The 11,761-nt window shown below is 44.3% G+C and overlaps 1 protein-coding gene across 1 annotated transcript in view; it reads right to left on the reverse strand.

Moving 5' to 3' along the window:
- ANKRD55 (ankyrin repeat domain 55) overlaps positions 1-11,560 on the reverse strand; it is a 204,277-nt gene extending 192,717 nt beyond the window's left edge. The window contains exons 1-2 of the mRNA XM_045020668.1: positions 11,499-11,560; positions 5,584-5,865 (exon numbers count right to left, since the gene is read on the reverse strand). The gene's annotated coding sequence lies outside the window, so the exon portion shown is untranslated. The remainder of the gene's footprint in view (positions 1-5,583; positions 5,866-11,498) is intronic.
- Positions 11,561-11,761: the final 201 nt, after the last annotated feature.

Raw genomic sequence — 11,761 nt, forward strand, 5'->3', positions numbered from 1 at the left:
GAAGCCTTTCACCTTCATGGCTTTTAAAAGGTCCACGTTACTAGTTCCAATATATATTGAAAATATGAATGATTATTCTAGCATAATGAAAACAAGCACAAGCTCTCCTATATGTCAGACATATAGCAATACAAGAAAAATGAGCCATAAAGACTGGAACTCTGCAAAACTTATTTTAATGTGAGAATGAAGACAATTCCATCTCTATTGCAAATTTACACAGAAAACAAAACATTTTACCAGGTACTGGTTTATCATCATATAAAAAATTAGTAGGTTTTAGTGGCATTTAAAAATTCGCAATAGTGTTTTGTTACTCACATGCAGAAGTTGCCATAAAGATCCATATTCCGCTCCCACTGAAATCAAAGACCAGATTTCTCACTGACTTCAAAAGGATCAATGGACCAGGCCTCAAGTTTTCAAATAGAAGAGGCCTTTGCTCTACGCGCATTATCCATGCAGCTGTGTACGCACTTTTGCACACATATTTTGCCTCTTTTCAACTCTTGGGTCAAATTTTGCTAAGAGAAGATCATATTAAATTAGACCTTTTAAAGGATGGGTCCAAAGCCCATTGAAGTGAACGGGATGATTTGGGATCAGGACTTTATGTCGTTGAACACTTGCTATTGGGAAAAGAGTGATTTGATTACCTTTCCAAGTTCATTTTCTTTACAAAAATCATATTATTAGAAATAAATATACAAATAAATACTGGGCCAAAAGAGGTTGATTTAGGTTTTGCAAAAAAACAAAAACAAACAAAAGACCCACAACCACCCTCAATTCCCTCCCCTCAAAAAACAAAACCAAAAAAACCTCCACCACAACCCTACAAGGGTGCTTTAGGCCTTTATCCAAATCCTTAAGATTGTGGAGGTTAGGTGGTTTCTGTAATTGGTTTGAGTCTCAATACATCTAAAAATTGGGGATTGTTTTTGTTTTGCAAAATCTTGTCATCTAGAGTTATGTTTTTCAAATGAGTAAATAGCGACATCAATAATACAGTACTTTTCACTTCCAACATCTGAGGATCTCAAAGCACTTTACCAACATTAAAGATTCCTCAACACTCAAGAGTAAGAACGTATCATCATCTCCATGTCAGAAGCAATTAAAATGACATAGGGAAGTAAAGTGGCTTGCCTGAGCTAAAAGAACAGGAGTACTTGTGGCACCTTAGAGACTAACAAATTTATTTGAGCATAAGCTTTCGTGGGCTACAGCCCACTTCATCTGACACATGCAGTGGAAAATACAGTAGGAAGATATATATATATCTACACAGAGAACATGAAACAATGGGTGTTACCATACACACTCTGATGAGAGTGATCAGCTAAGGTGAGCTATTACCAGCAGGAGAGAAAAAAACTTGTTGTAGCTGTAATCAAAATGGTCGATTTGCAGCAGTTGACAAGAAGTTGTGAGGAACCGGGGGGTGGGGAGCGCGAGAATAAACATGGGGAAATAATTTTACTTTGTGTAATGACCCATCCACTCCCAGCCTGAGCTAGTGGCATAGATGGAAAAAGAACCCAGACTCCTGGTCCAATGCTAAAACTACTACTAGACAATGTTCCCCAAACCAGCCATGGTTCATCTTCAGGCTTTCATCTAAATGCCAGTGTTGACATGAGTGATAATGTATTTGCCCCACCTGTACTAATACAACATAATAAAAAGAAGTCATGGGTATGGCATTAAGTAGTTTACAGTGGGTGCAAATACAATTTTAAAAAGTGATATTGTTTCCTTCACACAGTCTCTCACGGAGCTTTACAACAAGAGATAAAACAACAAAGCAAATGACTAACCAAAAAAATCATCTAAATTCCCAGCTGAAAAATTGATCATCCTAATTTGGAAATGAGAGGCTTCCGTGTTCCTGGCATGTTGAAGGGGGTAAGGAGAGGAAAGATACATGGCCCATTCTCTCTCTCTCTCTCCTTCTCCAGGGAGCTGCCAGAGTATTTAGGCTTTCTCCACCCTAGGGGTTTTGCACTGGTGAAACCAGGGTATTGATGCAGTTTCATCAATCCAAAGTTTGAGTGTAGACACACTGCACCAGCATAAACTGTGATTAGCTCTGTTGTGGTTTCTCTCTGTTTCATACCATGATAGGCTGAAGCAGTCTCCACTAGGGATTTACACTGGTGCAGCTTGATCAGTGTAGCTCTCCTGATGCAAACAACTCCATGTAGACAAAGACTCTATCCATAAAAGTGCAATGTACAGCAACAGGGTGTGTGGCTAGGCTTGAGAGACAGGGTCAAGGAATACGGTGCTTTGCGTGTTACATTCCCTCAAGAAACTGTCTTAAAGACAGCCATGTGAACACAGCTTAGCAAGGGCCGCTCTGAGCAACTTCATTGACTTGGCTGCTCAGCAGCATACAGCAGCAGTAGGCAACCCTATGGCAGCTCAGCGCCTGGATTAACTTGGTGACCACTGCTGGGAGAGCACATGAGTGAAGATCTCTTTGTTCAGGCTACACTGCATTCTTTTCTGTGCCTTGGGGTGTTTTTGACCTCAAGCCTGGGGGTGGGAGAGGTGGAACATGGGGCTCAGAAATACTCAGTGGTTTTGATATTCAAAAAATAGATAAGAAACTCACCCCAATTTCATTAAAGGAAAAATATCCACTGCCAGTAATCGTCCTAATGTCACTGGGCTGCTTTTGTATTTTCTACTGCAATGGCAATTATCTCAGTGAAACAGCAGCCTCCCCGCTCCCATCTGTGCTCTGCACCCAAACAAAGAGGAAACTGGTGTCTGCTTGTTTTATGCAGCTTGACCCCCAGCCTGCAATTTTTATGATTTCTGTGCCAGTGAAAGGCAAATAAAAGGGGAAAAAAGCAAGAGCACAAGACAGACAAAGGAAAAGAAGCTACATTTTTCCTAAGCTGCCCCAGGACTGACCGCAGCTCAGCTAGGGCTGATTTGTAGCCATCCAGTAAGCGAACACAAAAGCATCAGGGAAAAGGCACAAAAGGCTCTGTAGAGACTGACAGCTTGTTAAGGACTATTATTAATACAAGTTCAGTTTAATTGACAGGTCACCTATATGATGCTGTTTGGGCTGCTTGCCTTGCTCATAGCATCTTGTAACATTTTTCTTCAGAAAGTTTCATCTGACAAACTAGTTCTCCAGACTTTAGTCCTCAGACAGCTGAATATATAGTTTCTGTTCTCATTCATTACTGACTTAAAAGACACCACACACCAGTTTCACCACATTTCCTCTGTGACTAGAGAATTAACTTGGTAAAGAGAGCTGTTGTGTGTTTGAACCTTAACAATTATATTTCACAATGAAAATCAGCTAATTACATTCCTTGTGGCAAGGCACCTTCTCAATCTCACCACCCTCCGCTGCTTTTAGCCCTGGTGAGACAGGCTTGGGTAACATGGTCCCCCTTGGGACACAGGGGAAGTCTGTTCCTTCTCTCCACCAGTCCTTTTTAGCATATTTTTCTCCCTTGTGCAGGGCCGCCCAGAGGATTCCGGGGGCCTGGGGTCTTCGGCGGTGGGGGGCCCCCACTTCAGCGGTAATTCAGTGGCGGGGGGCCCCTTCCGTTCCGGGACCCGCCGCCGAAGTGCCCCGAAGACCCGCAGCAGGGGCCCCCTGCCACCGAAGCGGGACCCGCCGCCGAAGTGCAGCTGAGTCTTCGGGGCACTTCAGCAGCAGGTTCCGGAACGAAAGGGCCCCCCGCCGCCGAATTACCGCCGAAGACCCGGCTGCAGTTTGGCGGCGGGTCCCACTTCGGCGGTAATTCGCTGGCGGGGGGTCCTTCCGCCCCAGAGCATAAGGACCCCCCGCCAGCGAAGACCGGGAGCGGAAGAAGCTCCAGGGGCCCGGGCCCCGCAAGAGTTTTCCAGGCCCCCCAGAGCGAGTGAAGGACCCCGCACCAGGGGCCCCGAAAAACTCTCATGGGGGCCCCGGCGGGGTCTGGGGCAAATTGCCCCTCTTGCCCCCCCCCTCTGGGCAGCCCTGCCCTTCTGGGACAGACTACTGCCTCTCCTCCTGGTGAGGCTCACTGTCTTGCTGCTCCTGGCAGCAGGGCTCCTTCTCTTCTCCTTCCCCCCAGGGGAGGGTTTAAAAAGGTCTCAGGCAGCCCTTAGTTGGAATCAGCTGATCCTAATTAACCTCAGGTAGCTCCCTCTCAGCTGATTGTAATTGATACTTTGGTAACTCCTTCTCAGCTGAATCTGACTGACCCATAGTTACCCCCCAGTTGATAGGGAGGAGGGCTTTTTAACCCTCTGAGACTGATTTCTACCCCTCCCTTGCAGCTGTCTGTCCTGAATTTGTCACAATATGTAAACAATGATGCAGATATTATTTAAAGGTATATTAAAGACTTATATGATGGGTCTTGCTCTGAATGCCTTACAATCTGCCCATCTACAATACAAGTGGACTGCTGTGCCTGTGCAAAACAGGACTTCATTGATCTTTGTGTGGGTGCAGCAGCCTGCCATGCCTTGTAAACTGCAGGATCATGGCCCAGCTGGACAATACATTTACAAAGAAATTATTGAAAATAATGAAAGATTTTGTTTCCATCCTTTCCAATTCTAATTATTTCTTCTCAAACCCCAGTTTAACCAACCTGACTTATTTCCCCTGAATTGGAAAATGTGTTACAAAGGTGACTCAAAACAAGGAGCTCAAATTAGCGTACACATTAAAAACGCTGACACATTACAAATACGCTAAATTGCGATCTGATAAGCATCCCGGATTTAGAAAAGACAAGGAAATAATAGGGGACCTGTTTCTGGTACAGCACAATCAATTACACCTGCTGTAGCAGGGCGGGGCACTCACAGCCACGCGCCTCCTGCTGGTCAGTCCGGAAATTAGCTCATCCAGCTCAGGAGTGCCCTCCTCTGGTCAGTTTCTCCCCTGCCCTTACCTGCCCCTCTGCAGTCCCTTTATCTCCACCAGTTCGGGCCCCGTGCCCCTCCCAGACCACGGTGCCACTTATCTTGGGGTGTTGCCCCACGGCAGTGTCCCCACACTCTGGGTCTCCCCTCCCAGGGGAACCCCAACCCCCTATAGCCACCTTCCCTCAGTGGCTACTGCCAGTCATTATCTAGCCCCTTCTCTCAGGGGCAAACTGCAGTCTGAAATGGCCACTCATCACTCGCAAGGGGGTTGGACCTGCTGCCTTTTCTTGCCCTGGCTGCCTCCCTGCAGCCCTAGTACCTCCTCAGGCCTTCACTCAGGTGAAGCTGCAAACAGTCAATCAACCCAGGCTCTGGTTCAGAGCAGGGTGGGAAACAAAGTCACTCAGCTCCAACCTGTACTCAGGTGAGGCTGCAAACAAAGTCGGGTAACTCAGGTTTTCCTTCGGCTAGACTGAGGGAGGGGTACACTGCCACACACAGCTTTGATGGCAGGGGGGATGCAGGCCCTCCCACTCCTCTGCATCCCTGCCCAGGGCCCTAAGGGTTTGCCACCGTGTCAGAGGGAATCCAAGCTGCAACACGCTGACTCACCCTCTGCCAGTGTTGCAGCCAGACTGGTGTCTACTACCCCTGGGTCACTTCCACACTCCCCCTACAAAGTACCTGCTGGTCTGGTGAGCTAAGGTGATTGGCGGGGGCCTCAGTTGCTGGCAGAAGCTCTGCCAGGGTTGGGCCAGCCGGCGGTCCAGGCCAGCCATCTGTCTCCTGCGGGGTTGGGTCATCCAGGGATCCGGGTGGTCCAGGCCAGTCATCTGCTTCCTGTGGGGCCGGGTCGTCCAGGAGTCTGGGTGATCCGAGCCAGTCGTCTGCTTCCCCTGGGGTCAGGTCAGTCCAGGGTCCAGGTGGTCAGCGACAGTCATCTGCACTCTGTGGGCCTGCTGCCACCTCCCAGCGCAAGTGCTTAGGGGATGCATCCATCCCCTTCAGTGGCTGGGCCCCTACTGAGCTTCTGGGTCCTGCCTTTATACTTCCAGCCCTGCCCCTTGGCTTCCAGAGGGCAGAGCTAGGGGTAGGGCTCCTCCCATGAGGGGATGGGATCACCTTCTTCCTCTGTGTCTGGGGAGAGCCGGTCCACCTCACTACACCTGCCAATGACATTCCAGTTATTTAGTGACCACAGAGTTGGATATTGAAAGTTCTTGCTAGTGGGTCAAATGTTGCTCATCTCCTTCCCCCCAAAACAGCTGAACTGATGCAGTTTCAGTGTATGGAGGATGGAGTAAGGGGGATACCTCCTGTGCACCATGAAACTCTGTTCCAAGATGCCTCCAGCAGCATGGGGAGTGGAGGAGGTTGTGAGTGTGGACAGTTATAGGAGCAGTGGGGCCCCACAGGTCTAAATCCCCTGAGAAGGGATTACACACGGTCCTTAGCCAACGTAATTACTGGTGGCAGTGGAGAGGTTTGCCCAGCACACTAGCATGTGAGAGTGTGTGCACATATTTTTGGGTGGGGTATGATACTTCCCTGCGGTCTTTTAAATCCAATCCTTTGCACAGGGCTGGTGGGGCACTACAGTCCACTCTACTGTGCTCAGCTGTGTATGTGTAATTCAGAAATCAATACTACTTTTAATGGATAGGAACAGTTTTAGGGGGAAAAGCATTAAAGGCCAAACCCTCAGCTGATGTGAATCAGCACAGCTCCATTGACTTCAATAGAGCTACGCCAGTCTATGCTGGCTGAGCATCTGGTCCATAGTCACAAAAGATGTGATTTTTTTTTAATTGGAGCCTTATTCATAACAATGTTTTTCACTACAGCCAGCAGTCCTACTCTCCTTTCTGTGTTGTATTTGCAGTACAACCAACCATCATCATAACCCAGCTATTTCTTTGTGACATACAGGAGGTGAGCACACAGCACCCTACCAGCGGGCAGAGTCAGGGAAGGGGCACTGGCAGCCAGTAACATTCCAGTGATGTCTGGGCATTAATAGAAAATGTAGGAAACTAGGACAATTTGGTTAAAAAGAAGGTTGTGAGAGTTTAAGGCTGCTCAAGGGCAACCTTAATTTATGTGCCAATAAGTTACACAAATATTTTCTCTACTATTCAATTAAGAACAAGTAGTTACCTTGGCAACTGCCACATTACATGGAACTTATCCTAGCTCTGAGTTCCAACAGAGTACTTTCCCTAAGAAAGGGACATGCTCATCTATCATGTAAATGTCTAATTTGTACAAGGTTTTAAGGTGGAGGAAGGGGGGAATTGACTTTTCAATGACTTAACACTAACCTTCTCCCCTGCGAAAGGCAGACTTGGGCTTTATTTTTTTCTTTATCTATTGATCTTATCTTTAGGATCATATTTAAATTTTTAAAAAGTAAGAGACTAAGATTACAAAACATTTGCATTATAAGATGCAAAGGGAAGTGTTGTGGGTGAAAGAAGGGGGTGTTCAGGAGAGACAGGAGACAGTCTTCTTCCATTCAGATTTTGTTACTGTTTGCAATAGTACTTATAGGGTCAACTATGATATTGGGGCTCAGCCCTTTTATGGGCAAAAAAGCAGGCTCTATATGTTAGTGCACAGATTATTATCAGATTATTATTCCCTTGCCAACAATCGCCTTACTGAGTGCTACTATTACACTGCCACATAAAGCTTTGAAAGGTTTCTGCCTTCTAGCATGCAGGTCCAGGTCTAGACATGTGCCGAGTGTGTAGCTGCAAAGGATCCTGTGGTTTTTGTCAGCAGCCCCTACTGGCCTTCTGTTGCATTCCAAAAATACAAACTACAACAGTTCTTTCAGAGCAAGTAAACATCGGCTCTGGGTGAGGCAACACACAGCACTACAGAGAGGAGGAAAGACCCTTCTCCCCCCCTTATTTTTGAACATATAGATAACGTATACTTGTTGCAACCAGCATCTACTGTAAACATCTATTTTTGCCCCAAATCCCATAACTGTCAAGGAAAAATGATTTGGCCTGAACATCATCAAATTTAATCTGGAGGCGAATATTCTTGCAAAATTTGAAGAAAATCTGTCACATTGTTGCTGAGATACTTTCATTAATGGGGCTTATCGTCCTAAGTAACTTAAGCGGTTTTGAAAATTTTACTCCCAGGTCATCAGCAAATCACACTGATTTGAAATGCAGTGTCTAATTTTTTTTATTTCCCTCTACCTTAAAAACAGCTAATTACCACTCTCCAGATTTTCCACACAGTTAAAGTCTCTTTGAAAACTCAGGCACCAGCTATATTTGAAGAAATTTCAAAAGGGCAGAGACCCCATCATATTCGCATTGATGTTAAGGGGAGGTTTTGCCACTGAATTCAATGGGAGCGAGATTTGGCACTATGTGCATGTACATGAACATACTGCCTTCTGGTTGCTGGTTGTAGCTCAAATAAGAACTCAAGGGTATTCCTGTCATTGCTAGCTAAATTCCTTTAGCTCAGTTATTAGAGGGTTGGAATAGAGAACTGGAGTTTGTGTGTTGTATTTAATCAAGGACAGATAGTAATGAAACATAGTTTTCTGCCTCAAATCCAAGTGCATATAATATTATTGACTTACTACAAAATTATATAACACTTTTCCTATTGCACTACATATTGTTCTCAAGAAACAGCAATTCTAAGGACGTTAGCAAAAAAATTCTACTGTCAGTAAATAGACTAATTGATGTTCTCATTTTACAATGCCTCTTCAAAAGAAAATATTTAGATACCAAAAATCAAGAGAACAGAAAACAATACATAACCTGCCCATGCCCCACAAACCATTCAAGGGTCAGAGTTAAGGTATGATTATGATGAAATATGCATTTCTTTATACGCACTCAGTATGTTGATAAAAATAATGTGCTTTGGTTATTATGTGGCCATTTTAAAATTTACGATGCCCTTCAGTATTTTCTTTTCAATGCCTGAGTGTTGCAAATGAGGTGACAGGTAAATTCACTGTTGTCATATAGCAACCTTATCTGATTTTTGTTTCTGCTCACCCCCACAATTAATTGCATGCTTTCTGCATTCGATCCCACCTCCCTCTTAATTGCATGCTGTAATGCATGAGTCTCTCTCACTGGCTATTCTTCATGTAGGATTTTAAAAGTCATTTTAAGTATTGTGTCTAATGGATGGGGTGGGATAGGAAACAGAGCATTGCTAGTTAGTGTGTGTGATGGGTATGCCCTTAATGTGTTTTTCTTCTGTCTGGTGAGAACTGGAACATTTTTGCTAACCCTGGGTTTCTTCTCCTTGACACTAGATGCTCCCTCTAACTGGGCTGCTGTCGTGAACAGGGTCTTCCTACAGCTAGGGAGATGATGTGAATCCTGACCCTAGGCTCATGGGGTTCTTGGAAATATATTTCAGTAGCTAAGTGACAATCTGGTTGCCAGCATACCTGCTTGTGTAAATACATGAACACAGGTTCAGGATTGATTTTTTTTTTTTCGTATTTAAGGATGGTGATGAGTCACCTGACCTGACCGATCCAACGGCCCATGGTGATCCTCTGGCTTGAAAGACAGTACCTAAGACCTATGTCCAGGTAGATGTCAAGCACTGCCCTTCCAGTTGCTCTACTTGATGAAATCCCTGTGAATGCCTCAAAAACCTGATCTGCCTCCCCTAGTTCCTAAAATTCACTCATGTCTTCCTATGGGCCCCTGACCCATCCAGCCACAGCATCCTCCTACACCCAGATATACTATATTGATTATCGAAGTCCCCCAATTTACTTTCCACAGGGCCCTGTGAAAAACTGTGGGCCAATCCAGCTGATAGGGAATCTTCCCATGCTCCCCACCTCCTCCTCATTTAAATTAATAAAGCACTACACTTACACTTGAAAGAAATGGACATCGCTGTATTTATGTAATGCACAAGGATGTAACAATAACCACATCATTCATAATTACTTCCCTAAATCAGCATACACAGTACCAAAAAAAAATACTGCTGGTCAGGAAACTTTTCATTCTAGAGGCAAGTGGAAATGTTTTTTAAAGGATAAAGAAAAGACTGTGACTTTGTTACACACATTCAGTGCTCAGGAGCCTGATATCCAAGGGGCATAGGCCAAACAGGGCTGCATCAGTGTAACAGCACAGAATCTGCACTTTCAGGTCCCATATTGCCATTAGCCAGATCACCACCTTGCGAATCAAGAGGCTCCAACTGTGTTCAGATACCGTTGGTAACATCTGTGTCCTTGATGAGGTCCAGACCACCATACGTGTGATCCATAATCCTTCATTTGGACATGCCTCACACAGCAGTAATCCAACACTAAAGCACTAAATCCTACTAAAAACCCAGTTAGGTAACCACCCACTCCTCCATTAACTTCACTAAATTATAGTATTTCATCTGAATAATAACAGTTATCTCTTTTCAGCTCATTGTGCATTCCCAACACATCATGAGCTGGTAAACCTCAACGTGTGTGAAGCAATCTGAGTATTATCTGACCCATTTTATTCTGTACATCTCTTGCATAACTAGTGTCATGTGGTCATTTCCACAATTAGCCACGGTCTATCCAGGTATGTTTTGCACTTGCTGGAGAATGACATATTATTTCCTAAAAGTCTTGTGATCACAGATCTATGCTAGAGAGGAGCATGATCCAAAATCCTCAATCTGAATTCCTGTGATGATTGGCTCTAGATCTTTCTCTCTATAATGGACTGATCCAAAAACCTGGATCCAGACATCCACAAACTTTAAAGCAGTGGATCCAGATTCATGGTTCAGGTCCATCTGCTAGGGAAAGGAAAGGAAAGAAAGTGTAAATGACCATGCTCTTGTCCCATCACTAGTGTTCTGCCCATGGTTCATTATGAACCCCACCTACCAGTTTTCCTAACCATATGATATTATGAGGCCTAATAGCATGTCTTTAAATAGTCCCTCCAATAATCCTAATGAAACATGTATCATGACCAATAGGAATTAATGACAGTAATTGTTTTCATTCTGGCTCATGAAGACTTTGCCTTTAGAAGTCTGAGATTAGGAAAAATGTAAAGAATGACAGAATGTGAGGTAAAAATGTAGAGTTGTGGGTTACTTGTAATAGGACCACTGTGGCCTAGGGCTCAGAAGCTGGATACCAGGCATTTAGAGCCTGATCCAAACCCCATTGCCATCAATGAGAGTCTTTCCATTCCCGTCAATGCACTTTGCACTGAGCCTTTGGTGCCACCACTGATGCCTTCAGCAATGTAAATTATTTTAATATATTGTTGCTCACATAGTGCCTGCTCCTATGTCCATCACAGTTAGGCCCTGACTCAGCAGAGCTGTTTAATTTTAAACAGAAGTAATCCCATCCCTTTTCAGCAAAGCCTCTCCCAACTCCCTCAGTTTTAAGCACATACTTAAGTGCTTTGCAAAAATGGGGACTTAATGAGAAACTTCCCATCAATGGCTGTAGAAATAGGGGCTTAAGGGCCAGATCAAAAGTCCTTATTGGGTGATTTGCCTGAGTATGGCATAAGAAAAGTCCACAGAACCAGCTCCTTTTCCTATACAAACCGAAGTCTGATTACCTGGTAAGGTTCTCCTTTTAGCTCCAACGCTGGATATGCATCTCTAAGGGCTTCCCAGTTTACTTTAAAAACAAAACAAAATAAAACAAAACAAAAAAAACACCCTGAAATTAATCATCTGATTCACCCTATAGTAATTTTTATTAGAAATGTGGCCAAATTAATTCTTTTTAGTTTCATTTAATAAATAAAAAATATTTCAGTTACCTGTTTTCCATAGATTTTGTCATAAGCACAAAAATGGTATCTCATTATTTCCTTTT

This window comes from Mauremys mutica, chromosome 6 (genome assembly GCF_020497125.1).
Source record: "Mauremys mutica isolate MM-2020 ecotype Southern chromosome 6, ASM2049712v1, whole genome shotgun sequence".
In the NCBI taxonomy this organism is placed as follows: Eukaryota; Metazoa; Chordata; order Testudines; family Geoemydidae; genus Mauremys; species Mauremys mutica.